Source organism: Choristoneura fumiferana, chromosome Z, assembly GCF_025370935.1.
Source record: "Choristoneura fumiferana chromosome Z, NRCan_CFum_1, whole genome shotgun sequence".
Classification (NCBI taxonomy): Eukaryota; Metazoa; Arthropoda; class Insecta; order Lepidoptera; family Tortricidae; genus Choristoneura; species Choristoneura fumiferana.
The window spans coordinates 10,053,479-10,076,522 of record NC_133472.1 but is presented as its reverse complement, the minus strand read 5'-3'; the positions used below and the strand labels follow the sequence as shown (position 1 = coordinate 10,076,522).

At 35.7% G+C, this 23,044-nt stretch overlaps 1 protein-coding gene across 3 annotated transcripts in view; it reads left to right on the top strand.

Moving 5' to 3' along the window:
• Positions 1-23,044, top strand: part of LOC141426619 (uncharacterized) — a 72,242-nt gene that overhangs the window by 28,895 nt on the left and 20,303 nt on the right. Inside the window, exon 1 of one of the 3 annotated variants that reach the window (XM_074085665.1) lies at positions 9,343-9,448. The exons of the other annotated variants lie outside the window; for them this stretch is intronic. The gene's annotated coding sequence lies outside the window, so the exon portion shown is untranslated. Of the gene's footprint in view, positions 1-9,342; positions 9,449-23,044 lie in introns of those variants that run through there. 3 annotated transcript variants of the gene reach the window in all.

The window sequence follows — 23,044 nt, the reverse complement described above, 5'->3', positions numbered from 1 at the left end:
GCTTTCATTTTTCGTTCATTTTATATTGTTGGATTAGTTCAAATACTTAATCATAACAATGAGTTCTTCTTGTAATTTTGACTCGTTAACAATTTGGCAAATAATTGAAACAAAGAAAAAACGATCCTATCTCTCGCTTTTTTCTTATTGAAGTGAAAGTGACGGATCAAAGTCAAGTTCAAATATTTGGAATTCAGCGAGTGGACCCAGCACTGTCCTCAGCATTTAAAAAAATAATTAAAAAGCTACTTTGTCTCACCTGAGCTCACTGATTTTTCATAGCAAAACCTGCCTGTTTGAGCTGCTGAGGTGAAAAAAATATTTACCAATGAATATTACTCATTTAAAACATAATAACTGAGTTTCGCTACTAGCGCTATCTAGTTTATTTGTGCATAATTCCGATAAAAGAGAATGCAAGCCTGTCAGGCAATTATAACCTTTGTCCATGCAATTTTGAACGCGTGTGTACATTTATCTCCTATAGATAAAATACCTAGAGCGTGGAATTGCATATGTAGTGGTATTGTGTGTTTGTTTATATGCATTGGAGAGAGAGATCAATTTATTGTTGTCTCTCTCTCACTAAAGTGGAATGCCTATTAACATACAATACCTCTACATATGCAATTCCTCGCTCTCGGTAATTGACTGTTTATGAGATTTCACTCAATTTTATTGGAAAATCATTGATTGCTTTTTCAGATTCAAATTGAATAACTTTTAATAAGACGGCATCTCGATAGCTCTAATAGTTAAACGAGGCTCTTAGGATTCCACATCACGTACGTATCTACTCCAAAATTTATATTTTAATGTGACATAAGAAATCTGTTTGTTTTTTTGTTACTTCATCACGTCTAAGCCGCTGAACCGATTTAGATAAAATTCGGTATATAGATAGTTTGTCCCGGGGAAGGACATAGGATAGTTTTTATCCCGGAAAATTTCATAGTTCCAGCGGGATAGTGAAAACCGAATTCTACGCGGATGGCGTCGCGGGTCAGGCTAGTTGCTTAATAAATTTAATAATTTTACTGCGACGGTAGTTTAGTGGGTTAAAGTTTGTTCAGGCTCTTTGGCACTTGTCTCACCACCGGCGAGGAAACGATTGGCTATCGACTATTTTCTCGCTTAAGAAACGAACAAAAGATATAAGATCCTGTGTGAGTAAAAGAGACACATATATTAATAGTTGATCGCTGGCTGTTCACACTGTCGGCGAGAACTCGCTCTTACATCTTTTTTGTTGCAGCGACAAGAGCTATAAAACTCGCTGAGCTACAGATACTCGCTCAGCGATGTCAGCTCGGGGGCCGCCCGGCACGAGCGAGTCGAGTGAAGCGAGTAATCGCCCGTCGCACGCGAACACTCGCTTACAGCCGAGCGACAAAACTACACTCGCTTCTCGCTGCTCGCCCACTCGTTTCTAGTTACTCGCTCTACTCGCTTCTCGCTCATCGTCGGCGGTGGGACAAGTGCCTTGGCGTGCAAATCAAGGCTGCAGTGTGACGTCTCTCGATGAGAGCGGAACATAGATGTCGCTAGTGCTGCTGCATAAGTAGCGTAGTAGAAATAAGCAACCTGAGATATGTATGCATAGAAAAATTCGTGTCTAGATTCCTGTCCAGCGGTGGTGTAGGGGTTATAGCACGCAGCACGGATTGCTGAGGACCTGGGTTCGATTCCCAGCGCTGGTCTATTTTCTGGTTTTTCTGTGCATCCATGTCTCAGTTTGTATTTTCGAAATCTGGATTTGTTTTCTTTTTATGTTTGTTACATATATTACCTATCAAAATTCTATTATTAGGTATAATTTCTTTCTTTGTAATTGCTGTCTGCTAACATAAACCTTTAAGAAAACTATAGGTCTAGATTGTGTTAATTTAAGTCTGTTCATAATTCTGTATAAGACTGTTTGTTTCTTATCAATAAATAAATAAAAAAAAACATACAGGTTTATTTGGTGCAACACAACGCTAAACAATGCGTTACCTATGTACATTATTTACTAGTATTCGATCTTCACCAGAGATCCACCAAAAGAAATAACTCACTTCGAGAACCCAAACTTTACTATCGTTAACAGACATAGCAACGTCTACAATAACAGCTGTCTCAAGAATAATAAAAAAATGAATCTACCGCCGTTATATATATTATTGTCGAACAAAAGCAAGTACCTACTACAGCTAGTCAAATCAAAATTAATTAGTATCAAAATCAAAAACAGAAAGTAAATAAGTAATTGATAATAAACACAAAGCTGATTTACATACATCACAATCAATAAACTATTATTCGATCGACTCCTTGTAATTATACAATTTTTCGGCTTGGGGTTGCACGGAAGTAGTGTAACGCAGGCTTGTTGGCGGCGCCAGCCGGAAGCGCTAACACTAGCTTCTAATTAATTTTCCTTCCTTTTTGACATAAACAGAAACTTTTGCGTGGGTTTATTTCATACAACCTATATGAATAGCAAAATTTTATTAAGTATTGGGAATTCTCGTGTTAATTTAGTAAAATATTGGAACTTCGCAATTTTAAATCAACTGCTACATTTTAAGGTTCACGCGAGTGAAGCCGCAGGAAAACCTGGTCTGTAATACCTACTAATACTGTTTAATTTTGACTCGTGAAACTTATTTACATAAACGGTGTTAGACAAAATACAAGCATCAATGAAACCCATTAAAAGAGAAAAATTAGATTTCTAAGTTCACGTGATCCAAACATATTTATAATCTTCTAAAATTTTATTTTCATACTAAAAACCTTCAAGGTACTTCTTACGACTGGATAGCCTTGTAGTGCAGAGATCGCTAATGGTACTTGAGCCAGGACGGGGGCTACAACGAAAGTCAAAAATCGAAGTTCGTATCGTACCCTCTCTCACTCGCGTATTAAATAATATTAGCGTCAGCGGGACGGCATGATACGAAGTTCGAATTTTGCACTTCGTAATATAGCCAGCAGGGCTACTACGAAACTCGAAACTCGAAGTTCGTGTCGTGCGGTCCCTCTGACACTTATATTTACTATTTAATACGAGAGCGAGAGGGACGGTACGATACGAAATTCGAGTTACCCCGGAGCCAGTACTTATAGAGTTTCGAGTTTCGTAGTAACCCTGCTGTTGTGGCAGGAGTCACGAGACCAAATAATTCGGACACGCCACTATCATCAAATGCATGTTGGTACATCATTGGTATTTTTTTTTCATCCAGTGACTACGACGTTAAGAATCATTGACGGCACGCCATACCCAGATTAATTAACTGAAAAAAAATAGATGAAAACAATTTTTTGTTGTTTTGCTAAAAAGTTAATTTCCAAAAATAAACTAAGCCGTCTGACGATTTAAGGGAATCGAGAAAAACAGGATGTTTTTGAACAAAATAAATCTTTCATTGGAGATATATATAAAATCTCCCAATAATGCTCAGTACTTTTAGTGGATATACGAGTATGTACGGACACGGACATACCTACCTTAGCAGGAAAAATGGGATATTTTGGCGGCAACATTGTATATAACTTTATCTTGGCACTAGAAATGAGGATCTGCTGAGTCCTACCAAAATTTAGATGTCCTAATACCCTCCCTCAGGGGGAGGGGGCAACGCTTAAAAAATGCAAATTTTACAAACTAGGCGAGTTCCTAAGGTGTCATTACTATGTATTTTTTACGCTTTATCGAATGAGACCATACCTATACTTATGGGATCAATATTTTGCGAGATATAAACGGTTTTTGTTGAACATATAGAAAACAAAATATTTTATTTTTAACTCGACCAATTTTGAGTTTAAGCAACAATATATGCTTCTCAGGATCACAGACAGCAATCAGTATTACCATCACATCCACATCTTGAGTAACTATTGTTGGTTAGTAAGTGGTTTTTAGACTGGTCTATGTTTTCAACAAAAACCGTTCATATCTGGCAAAATATTGGTCCTGTAAGTATAAGTGAAACGACGAAGAAGAAGAAGAAGTATAAGTATGATCTCAATCGATTCAGCACAAATTACTTAATAGAAAATGACACCTCACTTGTCTAGTTTGTAAAATTTGTATTTTTGTTAAACGTTGGCCCTTGGGAGGGCGTAGGACGCCCAAATTTTGGTAGGACTCGGCAGATCCTCATGCATTTCTAGTGCCAAGATAAAAGTTATAAAAAAAGTTTCATTGATGTACATGTTTTATCGCCAAACCATCCTACTTTATCTGTGCTAACCTACTTGTGTGACGCTATTGGTATGAGTGAATTTGGACTACATGCCAAAGGAATTACATAAAAAACATCATCATAGTTTGTAATGCTGACAGACCCGGCTCTCCGTATGTACTTCCGCGGGTAATCCCTGGAGCATTAGTAGGTACCTACTTCCTCGAGCATAGTAGACGTTGATCCATAAAATCACGCTATGTTGACAACTTACAGAACTTTCGTATTGCATTACTTGAATATGTATACCAGTTTTTAAAAGACTAAATATTGAATAGATAGCTGTTGCCTGCGACTCCGTCCGCGTAAAGTTCGTTTGTAGCTATATGGGAATTATGCAATTTTCCGGCACAAAAACTATCCTATGTCTTTCCCCGGGGCTCAAACTATCTGTTTACCGAATTTCATCTAAATCAGTTCTGCGGTTTAGACGTGAAGAGGTAACAAATAAATACGAGGGGCGGCTGAAAAGTTCTAAGCCTAAGGTAGAAAAAAAATCCGTTTTTTTTTCACTATTTTTATCTCCCTTTAATTCAATGCATTTATATTTTTTTTAAATAATGCTTTTAGACCGTTAAAAAAATGATTTTTATTTTGGCTGTCGAAATGTTCCTGTACAGCCGCCTTCATTTATTCATCACTGCCAAATCGCTTTCCCCTTAAATCTTTCTTCAAATTTCTGAATAGAAAATAATCGCTAGGGGTCAGATCTAGACTGTAGGTAGGGTGGATGATCAATTTCCAGTTTCCTTCAGAGCAGGCTTGGCAACACGAGCGGTGTGAACGGGGGCGTTGTCTTGCAAAAACAAAATGCCTTTGCTCAGTTTGCCCCTTCGTTTCTCGACTATGGCTTGTCGCACCTTTCTTAATAGCTCGGCATAATAAACTGCATTAATTGTAGAGCCTTTTGCCAAATAGTCTATTAAAATAATGCCTTCGCAATCCCAAAACACGGTGGCCATTAGCTTAGACGCCGATCTTTGAACCTTGAATTTCTTCGGTGGCCTTTCACCATTTTCGATCCACTGCATAGATTCAGACTTCGACTGGATCATACTGTCTGATCCACGTTTCATCAACAGTTACTATACCTACGGGAACAAACTTCATCTAAACCATCTTCACACAATTCTAAAAATGCCTGACAAGTTTGAACACGACGTTCTTTATCGAAAGCTGTGAGCATTTTCGGCACCCAACGCGCACTAACTTTTGTCATATGCAAATATTGATGCAAAATCTCTCCAAATCTTTCCTTACTAATACCTATTGGCTTCAGCTATTTGCCAAACCTTAATTCTCCGATCATCTAATACTAACTTCTTGACTTTTTCAGTATGTTCTTCAGTCACAACCGATTTTGGCCTCCTTGAGCGAGGATCGTCTTCGATCGACTCCCGTCCAAGTTTAAAAAGTCGACTCCATCTTTTAACAGTGGCATGAGAAGGGCCTGGTGCGCCGTAAATACTAGCCAGTTTTTAAAAATACTTTTCGGCGATTTGTCACTTTTCGTGAGTAACTTAATGACTGCACGGTCGGTGCTCAATTTTCGTGATATGCGTTGATAATTCACACATAATGACCTTTATCGTCGGATGTAATAAAAGAAGCACGACATTTTGTTTTAATATTTACTTTTTAAATGGTCTTTTTAGAGGCCAGTACCGCTAACACATATGCAACCTCAAAGTACCTTAGACTTAGAACTTTTCAGCCGCCTCTCGTAGACTTACTCACTTTAGGATTTTTATAATAATAGTGGGATACGTGTAAATTAAAGTTTGGCACACTGGCATGGGAACTGAGATACCATGGCTTTTCTATTATGTGAATAAAACCCTCTCGTTAAATATATAACTCTTTAAAATTACAAGTAACTTCAGGCAAAGTAGGAACGGTCACTAGCACCAATATCTGACAAAACAAGCGTGCATAAATATTTGATATGACTCTATTTCTAGGGCCGGAAGGACGTGACATACATTTTTTCACGCTTCGCTGTGGCAGATATTATCGCTGTGACTGTACCTATCTACATGATGTAAGCTACATTTTCCAGAATGCTAGCATAGTGCTTAGGCAATTTTAGCAAGCAACTAAGTAGCTGATTAATAAAAAAAAACATCTTACAGCGTTTAACAGACGCAAAACCAGTCTTGCCAGGTGTACGGTATTTTACCGAACCGTTCGGTATTTTATACTGTGTTCGGTATAACAAAAATACCGAAGTATGGGCGGTTCGGTATTTCTTTTCTGATAAATTTTTCTCCCTAATAAACGATTCAACTGTCATATTTTACGTTGCCGCTTCGTGCGAGAAGACATTGCGTTGAAAATTCCGCTCTCAGTAAACGACAAACAGACAAAAAAATCTAAAACTTTTGGAACATGTTCTGTTATCGATTCAGCCAAGTTTTTTTCAGATATTTTCCATTTACAGACTTTCGACCCTCTTCAGCTTTATTACGAGTATATTTATTTATTTAGTATAATGGTATAGAAGATAAAATAAAGTCACTTCCCACCGTCTATAAGCTTAAGGGTCTGTTTCACCACTCATTGATAAATTTTATTTGACAGATAAATGTTATGCCGTCTCCGTCTAGTCGGACAAAACAAACAGAGACGGCATCACAGATAGCTGTCACATAAAATTAATCAATGAACGGTGAAACAGGGGGTGTATCTGGTATATGGCTATAAGTGGCGCACCATCAGTTAGATAATTTTTCATGAAAGGTTTATAAATTTGATACATTATACTAGCAACGCTTCCCGGCTTCGCACGAGTCTAGTTTTTGGGAAATGCAGCTGAAAAATATGAAGTATATTTGATTAGAGACCTTTTTGAAAATTGTACTCGAGCAAAGCTGAAGTGGGTTGCTAGTACAAGATATTTGGAAGTTATTCTTACAATTGATTTGTTATTTACAAAGTATGCTGGGACCTACGAAGTTGACAATTGAATATGGACACTTTATATGCAAAGTTGCGCTGGCTGCAGAACCTTTGGGGTTGGCAGTTATTCACACACTACACATATTCACCGCAGGCTCTAAGTAGGGACCTTTAAACGTATTTTGGTGATATTATTGGCGCGGGTCGGCCGGGTTGAGTGTCGATTCGTGCCCGATATCCTATCGAGTCAAAGGCCCTTCAGCGATACAGATATCCGGTCTGAATAATGTACATTGCTTATCGATACAAACGAAAAAGATACTATTTGTACAACAGTACCACGGACGCCGATCAGTCAAATGAAAAATATTTGTTGATGTCATAGTAGGTAGGTAGGTAGGTAGTAGGTATGCCTACTTCAAAGAATTTTCTTTAGCTAGTAGTGAAAATGTTCTTTAACTAGTGTATCGGGAATGAAGCATTTTTTTGGGCATATAAATAGACGTTGTCGCATTATAATATTTTATGTCTAACAAGATACGCGCGAAAAACAATACCACTCCTTGCAGTCGGGTAAAAAGTGTTTTAGTTCACGGATATCTAGTACCTACTTTTTTAAAACTAGTCGAAAAATTAATTGGAGCTGTAGTTTCACACGCAATTTTAATGATTCTAGGTGATGTGATTTGAATATTTTGCAATCTAGTGCTAGCGGTACCTACCTAAACCCCGAAATTCAGTAAAAAGCTGCACATGGTGTTAAAAGCATGAAAATCGGAACGATTGATCTTTAGGCCATAAGAATCAAAAAAGGAGAGGAGTTATGACGTCATCTTTTTTGTGTGTGTATCTAATGAAAGGGCTTACTAAGCCAAATCTAAAAATATTTTGGATTTTCAGAATCGGCTTAGTGTACCTAAGCCCTTGCATTAGATACCACACATGATAAGTTTCAGAACAAAATAATACGTATATTAAACTGGTCTCGTTTAGGTAGGTACACGTCAAGTGCTACAGAGACTACATTTCTGTCCGTCTTGCAGGATCCTGCGATAATAGCTCTCGCTTCCTCTACATTCATCAATCTTTTCAGCATGCACGTCGGTTTAGAGTACTCCTGACCTGACCTTTTTTCAGGACGTCCTCGATTTGATCGTGGTACGTTCGTCTAGCCCTTCCTTTTCCAACGATCCCATTCACGCTCGTCTTATAGATCTGCCTAATCAATCTGTTTTCATTCATTTTCTCAACACGCCCAAACCATCCAAGCATCCTTTTCTCAAACATAACTACTACACACAAACATAAACAATCCAAACATTATTATCTAAATCTAAATACTTCACAAACTTATTCCTAAATCGAAACATTTTTTGAGAGACCTATCTATTTCGCCATAGGATAAATAAAAAAATACGTCCACCTTTAAGTTTTATTCTACCGCTAAACAAACTCATCCCAAATTATAGCAATCTAACACTGTCTCTGAGTTAAGCTACAAACAAACGGGTAAAACGAACATTGCGAAAATATCACTACGGAACCCAAAAAGCAAAGTCAAGTCAAAGTCAAAGTCAAAATATCTTTATTCAATTTAGGCTATAACAAGCACTTATGAATGTCAAAAAAAATCTACCACCGGTTCGGAAAAACCTCTGCTGAGACCTCTGCTGAGAAGAATCCGGCAAGAAACTCAACGAGGTATATTTTTTTTAAAACAGATTTACATTATTATTAAATGATATGTATACATCCCAAGTATTTAACACAACTTTATTTTTAACACAGTAGTTTCGCTATTTGAAGGGACCGCTAATGCAGATCGGAATTATTTCCAAATATCCCTGATATAATCATTAACTTTATAATACGCCTTTGATATTAATGTCTTCTTGACAATAGATCTGAATTTTGTATCCGTTTCATTTATAATATTTTTTGGAAACGTATGCAATTTCCCAGAAACGACTTTTATTTTTATAGCAGAACTATTACACTATTTACAACTACAAGTGTAATGCCATTTTCGAATGCGGCAGTCAATGTGATGCTTCTAATGTACCTGCGTCCGTAGTGGAGATCGATAGCTTCCACATTAAATTTTTACAGCTCGACGGATGGACAAGCCTACTTAGCTTAAGGTAGATCATCTTATTGATTTAGCATCAAACGCTTTATGCACTCCGCTAGTCATTCCGTGGCCCTCACTTACATAACATCTTCTTGAAATAATTTATCGATGTTATTTGCTGAGTACTTCTACTTCTACCACATGGCACAAGGATGCAATTACTCCCTTTTGTACTTACGAGTAGGTAAGTACCTTTACTACCTTACGTACCTTTTAGAACTACGCATTATTCATTAGTACAAATAAATACAATAAACGTTACAGTTTGGCGAGTAACACTAAATGTAATGCATGTTTAATTGTTTTAAGTTAAATAAATTAAAAAAAAACTAAACTATGCAGTGCCAGTAATAGGAAACGCACTCTGGTGATTTTTTAGAGTTCCGGAGCCAAAATGGCAAAAGCGGAACCCTTATAGTTTCGCCACGTCTGTCTGTCCGTCTGTCTGTCTGTCCGTCCGCGGCTTTTCTCAGGGACTATCAATGCTAGAAAGCTGAAATTTTGTACGGATGTATATCTATATGAAAACTATGCCGACTAAATAGTACAATAAAACAATAAAAAAAAGTTTTTTTTAGTGTAGTTACCTATACGTTAAGTGGGGGCGATTTTTTTTCTCATCCAACCTTATAGTGTGGGGTATCGTTGGATTGGTCTTTTAAAACCATTAGGGCTTTGCTAAGACGATTTTTCGATTCAGTGATTTGTTTGCGAAATATTCAACTTTAAAGTGCAAATTTTCATTAAAATCGAGCGTAACTCTAAAATCTAAACCGGTGGGTGGAAAAATTTGAAAAAATTCAGGATGGTAGTAAATATATCAAACTTTCATGGAAAACTATAACGGCTAAGTTTGCTTGAGAATTATTAGTAGTTTATGAGTAAATAGCAACCTAAGGTATTAAATATACCTAAACTTGGAAGATTCCGTATAAATACGAAATGCTTAGAAAAATATTACTTAATTTTTTCGTAACGGCTACGGAACTCTATTTTGAGCGTGTCCGACACGCTCTTGGCCGGTTTTTTATACCTACCTCAATACAAAAATACAGATTTGGTTCAAAGATAGCGGGGTTAAACCGATCCTTTTGGTACCTACTTCAATATAACATTCTCAATCACCGAGCAGTTAGTGTGTTCCACCAAACGAGCTGGTTTTATACATTTATCTTTAGTTGCCTGTCACCAGTTATCAAAATTCCAACACAACCTCATTTCGAAAATATTTGGCTAAGTTATAGACTGATCTAAATTATCTATTTATTTTTGTAATGTCTCTGTATTGCTTTTTTTAATAAAGAATATTTGTATTGTATTGTAGCTAGCTAGCCGTTATTTTCTAATTATATGTAGGTATTTACTTCACTCTTAACTTCGGTACCCACCTCAAGGAAACCGCTTAATAATATCGCAAAAAAATAGCTTAATATTTGAAAAATCGATTTGGCCTCACAGCCCTTACTTTTACCATTCATACAGGTCATAATTTGTGTATATTATAAGATATTTCATATGAAATATTGAAGAAGTTTTTATGTGCCGTAAATACCTAAAGCATAATGTTTACCTACACACGGAAAAATAGGATGTCTTAGATTAAGACAAAATAAATACCCTTGGTCAAGACAATATAATATTTCGTATACATATAGCCGGACGCCATATTATATTGGATGAAGACAAATATTGTCTTGGGTTAAAACTATTATCTTACAGAAAATAATAACTACGATTGAAAAAATATTCCTGAGACTATGAATATTCTTGATTAAAGAATTCCTTTTTTCCGTGCACTCGCACTAAGGTAACGTACATACTAAATCAACAAATTGTAGTAGATAATAAGACAAAGTCCACAAGTGTTCACCTTGTGCTTGGCTTGCAATTTATAAACAAATTTACTTAACGAGCAAAAATGTCGAGCAGACAGTGTCAAATTTCTGTACCAAGTTAAGTGTTGCACGTTGGTACATTTTATTTTTACCTTTTTAGTTATGAAATGAATAACACATAGGCTACTTTTTATCCTAACATTTCAACGGGATAGGGATTTAATCTCTAAATAATAGCCGCTGGGCTTAGAGTCATGAAATTTGGTACGTATATAGCTGGACATTTGGAATAACATAAAGGCTGCTTTTTATCCCGATATTCCCACCGGTCAGTATTGACATTCATACAAAGAAATACAAATACAAATAACTTTATTTCGCTTGAAATATGGTACAAGAGGTGTTAATTAAAAGACAATATTGGTTCACATATTTCACCATCATCTGGCATGCAAAATGTCATAAATTACAATTCTTCACCTGATCTATTATTGATCAAAAGAAGAAAAGAATTCGGTAACTGAGTAGAAACCCTTTAACACAAGCCAAGCTTTAAGTTTTTGCTTAAACATTTTCAAAGGCAATTGTTTCATACCAATACTTAGTCTATTATATATTTTAATTGCCATACAAAAAGTGTTTGTTATAAGTGCTTGTTATAGCCTATTAAATAAAGATATTTTGACTTTGCCTTTGACTTTGATCCTTACGCTTAAGAGAGCAAAACTATTGTCAGGAGAAAGCCTAAAAATCCATTTAAATCCACTTGCAAACAAAATAAACCCGTAGCTCGAATATTAATTGTTCTTTGTTTGTAATGAATAACTTGACATGTACAGTAAGCATTAAAAGTAGCGGATCAATGTTTTATTCTGTCGCATTGACACATTGACAATCTTGAGGTGGCGTTTAGTATGTGGCTGTAAAATGACAAAGTACGAAAGTGTATAGCTACTTTTGATGTTGACTGTAGTACCTGGTATGAGATTTTCAGAATGAAACAATTTCGCCGTGGGTACGTGTGTTATGCGAGCTGCCTCGTGTGGGCGTCCGGTTTGACCCCACATAAGAAAAAGTCAACCAACAATTAGTGAAATAGTGACCGCGTCATAATTACCAACCATTCAGCAAAATGCTTACTTATTGTTAAGCAGGAAAATTGAAACCGATGAACCGATTTATTTGATCAAAGGCCGAGGTTGGTCTCCTACTCGTACAGACGGGATATTTCTGATTCAATAATGACTCGATAATATTGATTCAGCGTTTTTTTGCGCTCACGGCGCTCTCGCAGACTGATAAATTTACTTCATTCGAGCCTCCTTATTTTGTTGAAGCATCAAGAGTGAAATTGATTTTTGCAACTCAGTACACGCTACTTTGAACCGCTTTTGAAAGGAGATCAATCCTTTTGTGAACTGTAAGAATTATTATCGAAACGGATGAATAATATGAAAGTAGGTATGTTTAGTCGCGAAGCGTGTAAGTAATATTAAATTTGATTTAACGCATTTTCACTCACCTGTAAATGCATAATATGTGCATTGACAGCAATATTGTGGCAATGGCACTGCGGAAAACACGAAAATGAATTAATTCATTGAACAAAGGGAACTGAAATAACATCCAAATCATTCACTCATTGGTTTCCATTGAGTGCACTTTTAGATAATTCAATAGACATTCTGCACGCTGTCATTATCCATTAATGTAGTCACCATTAATAATGCAGGGCACGTATTCTTTGTGCCATTTAAGATAATGATCTGCGTACACATTGTCCATTAAGCCAGTGGCGAGACCTACGTCAACGTCAATTTTGACAGTCTGGACTGCCTCATGATTTTTAAATAAGTTAGTACACATGAAATATAACTATTACACGAACTTTATTTTTAATTATATTTTACACGAAAATTAAATGAAATGACATTATAAAACTATATTTGGGAAAGTACTAAGTCCATTTTAAAAAACGTAAATCGGGGTCATAGGACAAAAGGCGTGTTTGGTTCTAGTTCAGTATTCGGTACAGCACTGTTCGGTCTGAGGGCCTACTCCGAAATTCGAAAATTGAAGTTCGTATCGTACCGTCCCTCTCGCTCTCGTATTAATAGTTAAGTGTCAGAGGGACCGCACGACACGAACTTCGAGTTTCGAGTTTCGTAGTAGCCCTGCTGATGAACGACGAGCCCATTTTGAACAGTGGTGACGAGGGAATTAAGGGGCTCGAGAGAATGACGAGACATTTTTGTTCACCGAGGTTAACATCATCTAAAGAGTGTAGATACTTAAGTTTGCCAAAGCTTGAGCGTAAATGTCGTGTTCTAACACTGCTCCAGTGTACTATTTTTTTTTAACCATATCACTATAAAATCCATAAGAAAATGGTAAAAATGATAGTTGAAAAGATACGAGAAGATAAGATAGAGTACTGTTATTTTCTACTACTCGTATTTCAAATTTGATTCCAAAAACAGATCCCATGTGACCACTGCTCGTCTTGTAAAAACCCTGAAAATTCAAAAACTTGAGCAGTAAGCCGGTGTGACGGTCTCTATCATATTTACGAAATAGTTTTTGTGTGTACTTTTTTATGTAATCTCATTGTCATTGTTTTTTTTTTGTTTTTTTTTTTTGTGTCAACTGTAAATAGGTCAGAATACTTTGTGAATTTTGCAAATTTACTTATTTTAGTGATATTTAATTTTCCTTTAGATCTTTTATTCTTTCATATTTATATCATTAAATTCCACTTTTTCGTTAAGTTGGTTTGTCAATAAAGCCCTGAGATAGAGCACGGAATAAAGTTCTAATATTCTGTAAGTAAAAACCCAAACAATCACAACCCACATTCTCAAAAAATTAAACAAGATAACGACTCAGGATAACGACTTACAATTTAGTAATGGACAATCAGTTAGATAAATAAGTCAATACAATTATGATTAGGTTAATAATTTTATCAAGAACAACAAATCTGAGTGTAACAATTCTGAAACTTTCGACACTTTTAAAAGGTTAACAATGTTTACGTTTTTGTACAGAGTATTATAATAACTACCTATATAATTTATGATCAAAAATTGTAAATATAAAGTTGGCATTTTTTTCACAAAACAAACACAATGTTAGCTAGACGAAAGCTGACGAAAATGATAAATGCTTATCTGATAGATGCATTCTGCTCAGCAATATCTATTAATAAAAAAATACAAGGTGCTAGTCTATATAATTCCAGTGTATTTCATTATTTCATTTATCATCTAGTTATTGTTATTTGCGCAACCAAAGCGTCTCTCTCAAAGAGGTAGGAGATACAAAGTCTAATGTCCCTCTATACTCAACGCCGTATATAGATTCCAAAAAAACTACTCATGCGTTGCCAATGAAATGAAAAAGTTTTGCATCGGTAAGTTTTCACTTTTCTAAATAATGTACATAAGTAATTTATGTATATATAATTGTAAAGCAAAAATTGAATGCAACTGCATGAATAAATAATTTAATGTAAATATTAATTTCACTAACAGATATTTGGTTGAAACTGTTCTGTAGAAGAAAAGTTTATATTACAGTGGTGATACTTCAAGTTTAAACAACATTTGGATACCTACTATTAATTTTACAAGCTTCGACCAGTACCTAATCGCCATCCTGGCCTCGTATCATTGATGGCCGAACCGCCTTCTACTCGTCCAGGATGGCTTACTTACTGGCCTTTGCAGTAATGTACATACGTACTATATTATTATGTAAAATATTAAACGTCTGCTTTTTTAGTTTGTGTATGTTGAAACCATGTTTTAAATTCAAAAAATTAAATTCTTAAATTATTTATATACTTACTTGAATTGAAAAAATAAAGACAGAACATTTTAAAACATAATTTATGATTTTTTTAGACAAGTTTTCTAATCGGTTTTTCTCCTCTCAAAATGTCTCAAAAATAACATATTAAAAGTTGTCTGGGGATACTTAGAATTAATAACAGAACACGTTCCAACAGTTTTTAACAATTTTTGTGTGTTTGTCTGTTTATCTGTTTGTCGTTTATTTGATCGCGCATCACGTGAACGGATTTTGATGCAAACTTTACCAATCTGTCGAAATCTGTCGAAACTCCTGAAACTTGTTTCCCAAACATCACATACTGTTATAATCTATTCAAAGCCTTTTTTGGGCCGCACCTTGCATTCTTTCAACCAAGAAAGCCACTTCGCCCAGGGTACCTATAGGTAAACTGAGTTGATTCTGACCTTGAACCAGGAGCAGCCATCGTGCAGTGTGAAAGCCGGAAAAGCATATACTCCAACGCCTATCTTTTCTTGGAAAGAGAAACTTTCTGCACTCATTTACGGATTCAGGGCAAGTGGCTCCTGGAAGCTTTCTTTTATTTCCGCTTTTTGTTTCATTTTTATTGTAATAACCTTAATTGTAAAATCAACCAATAAAAACAATTTTAGTATTTTGTTGTTATTTCAAAGTAAATAAATTTGGCATTTTTAGTTACTACGAGTACAATTGCTTCTTCTCAATTCTTTAGTAAACAAATTCCATTTTTTATAAAGTATGAAGTATGTACATTACTAAACTGTATGTTTATTTATTTACCGATATTTTTTGGCCAAATTGACGTATTTATTTAAAGAAATCCTTTTTATACCCTTTCTAACAGTATTCATTTCATTTTCAATGCAAGCAATTATCAAGCTCAGAGCGCTTGATATAAGTTGATGTATTTGCCTAAGTTATGCAAATAACAAGCTCATAACGAAAAGTGCCTTTAGCGAACCTGTTTGCTGCGCGGCAGTATTTTTTTTAAGTATTTAGTAGAAAATAATACCAATAAAGTATATATTTTTATAATCCTGAATAAACGGGCTATCCATACTTTTTTTTTTTTATTGTTTTAACTGGCACTTTATGTATTATACAAGGTTTTTGAAAAAAAAGAGAAACCGTGTTTTCAATTTTTTTTCAAAAACCTCGTTTTTTGATAAGAAGGTATAATTATCATATCAAAAATGAATTCGGCATCCTTAAATTACCCGAAACTGATACCAAACACGATGCAGTTACTTTATTTACGAAGATATTGAGCCTAGAGTGGAGCGCGGCGGAGCCAAATTCCCCTCCCCCCCCCCGCCCTCGCCCCCCTGCACGATGGCTGCTCCTGGCTCCAGGTCAGAATCAACTCAGCTTACCCATAGGTACTCCTGGGTGAAGTGGCTTCCTTGGTTGAAAAAGTGCAAGGTCCAATCTCAAAGAGGCTCCAGTATTACGAACTTATTGGATAGATTGTAAAAAGATTGGCACGATAAAAGGTTAAGTTTGTGTAAGAAAATGGGTCAGGCTCGAAAAACTCACTTTAACAAAAGGTACACTTCCTCTAAAAGTGCACTTTTTGCACAATATACACCCACAAAAGGTAAACTTTCGCAATTGGGGCAACTAATTCAGAAAGTGCACTTTTCCAAAGCGGACACTGGTATGAGCATGGTGTATTATTCACGCCGCCAAAATGGTAAAAAAAAATTTTTTCTTGATTACCTGTCACACAAATGCGCAATAAATCTATGAAACGGCTGAGCCAAACTTTTTGAACCTCTGTTAGGTAGGGTAAGTAAACTTACGGGGTATGGCTTATCCTGCGATTTGACAATGTTTTTACAGCGAAAGCATGAGCTCATAAGTTTTGGCCGCCAATTTTACATGAAATGTTTTTGGTGTGATGCCTTTATCCAGTATCAATTCATTCCAAGTGTTACTCACTGAGATTTTATTACCCCAAATTTTATTTGTATTTGAAACAATGAACTAAGCCCACTGTGCAAATTGCCGATTGTATTGTTAAGGTAACAATAGACGATGTAAATAAATGTTCCTTAAATAAACACTTGGCCTTTGTGATTAATTTGTAGGCGTACAACTTTATTAAAAAGGCAAAAATGGCACATACACAAAAAGGTAGCGAATCTGGAGCCTGATTTTTGAAATAACTATCTGAAAATACCGTTCCCATGCATTTTACCATTCTAAGTTTTGTAATTTGGCGAAACATTACAAGAATAACAATAACAACAATACAATATAAAAAATATAAATTATATAATAATAATAGAAGAATATATACAAGAATTTAAAGGTGTGGCGACTGCATATCCGTATCCGTTTTGATCATTCATTATGCGCATGTGCGGGTATAGACGTTCGCTTTTTAACAACTGTCATCTTACTGACATATTTGTTCTATAGAAAATCCTATTTAGTTCATTGTGTTTCATCATTTCTGTTTGTGTGAAAATAAATATACCTATTGTATGGTGGTAAGTGTGTGTTAACTAATTCATTACGAACACATATACCCTACAAAGGTATTAGATAGATAAATAGATAGGTAATGGATGAATTACAAATTTAATATAATAATTTACGGATAAACCATTAATAAAACTGAACTATTTTGATCGTGTAATCTAAGTACCTACAGGTTTTTTTTAAAACAAATTCAATAATTTCTGAGAAAATTGCACTGCAAAGAAATGGTACCCCCGGAATCTGTCATAGGTCCGGGGGGGGGGGTACCTTGACCAAACGTGACTGAAGAATCGCAAATGACCTGACCTGAGACCTGCGACCCACCATACAACAAAAATTGTCATCGAAATTTAAATTTAATGTCTCATAGATAAAGTTGACTTTATTTGTAAAGGCCGTGCCAGGATAAGCTAAGTGATTCTGCCCCCATCGAGTTTGGGCTCGTAATTTTATGGATGGTGTGGCTCTACATTAGTAATAAATTGGCAAAATTTCAGCACCCCCCAAACTTAATAGTTCTTTGTATAAAAGAAAAAAAAATATGATTTTTCTTCTATATCTTTTTTTTTTCAACCTATCTTAGCGTGCATCACAAATATTGTACATTCACTAGAGATTATTATTTGACATGAATAACATTTTCATAAAAAAAAAATGCTGACTGAAGATTTCATATTTTTTTATAATTTACTTCCACTTTAGAAACCGCTCTAATTTTTTCACCAGTGATACACTCACAAATGAGCTACAACATGTATTTTTTTTAAATTATAGCTGTGGGAGAACATGGAGATATCTTTGCATAAAATACTTTACCATATTTTTTTCTGCAATAAGACCTAAAACGAATTAATGATTGAAATCTCTTTAGAGAAAAGTGCACGCGGCATACTAAATACTGGCCGATTTTTCGATTCAGTGATTTGTTTGCGAAATATTCAACTTTAGTGCAAATTTTCATGAAAATCGAGTGTCCCCCCCCTCTAAAATCTAAACCGGTGTGTCAAACTTTCAAGGAAAACTATAACGGCTAAGTTTGCTTGAGACTTATTAGTAGTTTAATGACTACTTGCTGGAAACACATAAATCTCGAGTTTGCGTTAAGCTCAGTTTAGTAGTGTCAAAATGTACGGAACTGTCAAGCTTAAGCCAGGTTTAACGACTAAATCTAGATATTTTTTTCCTGCAAGACGGCCTAAGAGTAAATAGCAGCCTAAGGTATAAAATATACCTAAACTTGGAAGATTCCGTATAAAATACGAAATCCTTAGAATATCATAATGAATTCGTATAAAAAAATTACTATCTTAGAAAAATATTACTTAATTTTTCGTAATGGCTACGGAACCCTATTTTGGGCGTGTATGACACGCTCTTGACCGGTTTTTTATCGATATTACAGCACTGGTGTAACTGTGGCAACATTTGTGTGTAATGAACTGTCAGTCAAGTTGGTTCGCCTAATTTTGGACTTGAGTATAGGATGAGGGTATAGCAAGAGATGGTGAAATGCGAGCGCGAACGTCAGACAATACGGCCACAGCTTTCAACGTTTAAATCTCGTTTTAAGTTACTCCAAAGCCGAACCAATGGTATTGGTATAATCTAAGTATGTTTTACATCGGCCCCGGGCAGCCTGCGGTTTGCCAGTACCTATAGCGTTCTTCTCTTATTAAAATTGTAATTTAATGTTCCTCGTTACGGAAAATTAAACTTAGCGAGTTTTCACAAACAAGTTAAATATCTCGATATTTGCGAATTAAGACGTAGGATGCTGGCTTAGCTTAAGACATCTACTGATATTATATTATAATATGTAAATTTGTGTGTATGTGCGCGTGTTTATTTATTTTTCACGCTAAAACTTCGGGACGGACTTAGTTGTAGGTACTTTGAAAGCCCCATGTTCCTAAGAAAACGAGAATTTACGCATGTATTTTGGGCGAATGTTCTTCATGCAACGCAAATGAAGACCATGATATTATTTTTGAGAACTCCCATGGTAGTTGAGTAAAATTTCATCGGCATCATAAACGTATGATCTCGGCTTATAATAATATACCTACGTCACATTGCAGGGCACAGGCCTCCTCTCAAAATACACCGCGTTTTTTAATCGCGCCGTCGACGTGTTTTAGAAACGCGCGTTGATAGTGCGTTTTTTTTCTACAGTGCAGCCATAAAACTCGTGGTGCGTATCGTGTTTGTATCGATACAAACGCGCGTCGACAGCGCGATTAAAAAACTCCCTGAGCATGTGCAGAGGCCCTTTTTGTCGTATCTCGCCAGTGTCCGCGCAGGCATGTGGCGTCCAATTTGTTTCAGCCCACAAGCTAGCAACGTTAATAAGATTCCTTGAATCGTCACAACGCCGCCCCTCGGGGATGCTGACCGCTCGCTACTAAAGCAACGAGAGTCCACGTCTAAAAGCATAAAGTTCTAGTATTCTGCCAATAAAAATAATAGCATACAAAAACTTCTACGGTTTACTGAAAATAACCTATTTTAATACATTGCTTTACATCCAAACTTTTTTTCTTTTTGTTCTTCCATTCTTTGTTAAAACATAAATATATTGTGGATAGCCACATTTTAGCAATACAACGTGTACCCCGCCAACACAAAAGGACTAATTCTTCATAGTGAACTCTTACGTCCTTTATTGTAAGTTAGGAGGGTAGGATTATCATTAAGACGGCATTCTTACTAGGCATAGCTACACATATTTCCGATGGATATACATAGTAAATTTGTTTGGAATTCCTTACGAACTTTCATCCCCATATTTTAAAGTATGAAAAATGTTGAAATGTGAAAAGAGCCAGAACAAATGTTTTTTAGGGTTCCGTACCTCAAAAGGAAAAAAATGGAACCCTTATAGGATTACTTTGCTGTTCGTCCGTCCGTCTGTCTGTCAAGACCATTTATCCCGTAAACGCGCGGAGTATGTATCGAGTTGAAATTAAAACCCTAAACTCGAGTCAATAGTCCCGGAAGCTGTGAAAAATAGAACTTCTAAGTCAACGCAATCAAGAGCTACAGTCATTAAAAAGGTGTTTCCATACAAATCGCCTTAACAGAAAAAGTTATAGGGTACATCCAGCTGTCCTAGAAACTTGGAATTTTGTATAAAGGTAGTACTTATAGCAATTTTTCCCCTTTTAGCAAAATAAATAAGAAAAATCTGAAAATCATAATTTTTCATGTCTGACTGTCTATGTCAATAAGCCATCTAAAATGACCCCACATTGCGTGCATTTTGCTTATGAGCTTAGAACAGGCTCTGCTACCACTGGATATTCATAAATACCTACGAACGAAACCCTTGATGCGCGAGTCCGAGTCGAATTTAACCGTTTTTTTTTAGTTCTTATTGAATACCTAAACAAAGATTCATCGATTTATCTGAGATAATGACGACGTTCCATATAAATTTTCATCCCCTATTTCATCCCATCGCAAGTTAAATTTTCAAAAACGCTTGAACAGATATCTATTTATTTTTATAAGTGCCCAAATGCCAAGTTTCATAAAGAACCATCGATTTTTCTTCGACAATGACGACCTTCATATAAACTTTCATCCCCTATTTCACCCCCACTCAGGAAGAATTTTATTAAATACGCAAACAAATATCTATTTATCTCTTATCACGTACCCCAATTGCCAAGTTTCATAAAGAACCATCGATTTATCTTCGATAATGACGATATTCCATATAAAACTTTCATTCCTTATTTCACCCCCTCACAGGAGGAATTTTAAAAAACGCGAGAACAAATATCTTTTTATCTCTTATCACGTGCCCAAATGCTAAGTCTCATAAAGAACCATCGATTTATCTTCGATAATGACGATCTTCGATATAAACTTTCATCCCCTATTTCACCCCCTCCAGGAAGAATTTTTAAAAACGCGCGATCAAATGTCTATTTATCTCTTAATCACGTGCCGAAATGGCAAGTTTAATAAAGATTCATCGATTTATCTTCGATAATGACGTGACGACCTTCCATATAAACTTTCATCCCCTATTTCATCCCCTCACAGGTCGAATTTTCAAAAAAGCTCAAACAAATACCGACTTATTTCTTATTAAGTGCTTAAATGGCAAGTTTCATGGTTTTATCTTCGATAGTGACGAACTTCCACCATATAAACTTTCATCCCCTATTTCAACCCCTTAAAGCCTCTTTCGCGATAAAAGATAGCCTATGTTCTTTCCCAAGGTCTATTCTATCTCTGTACCAAATTTCATCAAAATCGGTTCAGCGCTTTTGGCGTGAAAGCGTAACAGACAGACAGACAGAGTTACTTTCGCATTTATAATATTATATAGTAATATAGTATATATAGTATAGTATATATAGTATTATAGTATATAGTACATATATTATAATAGTATATAGTATTGAAGTATTGACAAGTATTAGCAAAAAATGTTCGATTCTGGCGCTTCGCCGGCCGCTGCCGCGGCACGCTCGCTTGGCTCGCTCGGGTCGCGCACTGAGGGTCGCAGTTCTACCTAACACTCCTCCTCGCTTCACTCGTCGTCGTACCATCAGCCAAATATGTGTTCTACCACCCTAAAGTTGATAATCGTTTGCACGCCATAAACAATAATGCCAATAGACGTATCTGTCACTTTGAAAGTTCGACTTTAGGGACATATTTATTTGATAGGAATTTGTTCAAAAATTGATAGACCACTTATTTCGCTGATGATGGTACCTAACTAGACCTGGCTTAGTAGAATAGGTAGAGGCATCGAATTAAGGAACTGATCTATTTATTAGGTGACAGATCTATTATTTTAGTGATCAAACTATAATTTAGGATACATTAATCTGATGACTCGTACTTAGAGACAGATTTGATAAATTTGATGACCAATATATTTCTTAGAATTAGGGATAGATATAATAATTAGGGTATCGCAGTTTAGTGACAAATCTAAATTTAAGTGACATAAAATATAGTTCCCATTATTATCTGGTATGTACGTTTAGTTCAGTGACAAATTTCAGCATAAACACATCATCAGCTGCGCAATTTTATACTTAATCTATATGAAATTTCTTTGATCATATTTTTCCACATCAACGCTTTGATATGTTACACGCTGAACGTAAATATAAGGGCTAATGGAAAATCCTTAAATCCATAATCTTACACAAATTCTATTTCTGAAAAGAGCCTGTGAAAGGTAAAATTGGCGATTGTACGTTAAAAATTGTTTTTTCTTCAGAGCGTCCTGTAATGCAGCTTGAAAAAGTTATAACTTTAAAGTTAAGGACTACCTTTATTACAAGCTTTTATTTAGTTTCCCTGACACGTTGTCTGTCTGTAGTCAAATCTTGCAAGTTAAATTTAACCAACTTCCAGTAGTCGGATTGAATTGAAATTTGGGATACTTATGTAAATTCCGTGCCAATACAATAATCGGGTAGTGACATCTCAGTAGTCCGGCTAGGATTGTCTCCGCAGGACGGAACTTTTCAATGGTTAATGGCATCGACTTGAAATTTGGTATGCAAATGTAGCTTGAGTGACAACGCAAGTAAATTCGACAAATAATACAGTCAGCAAAAAAATCTTGTACCTATTAAAAATGATTTTTTTTT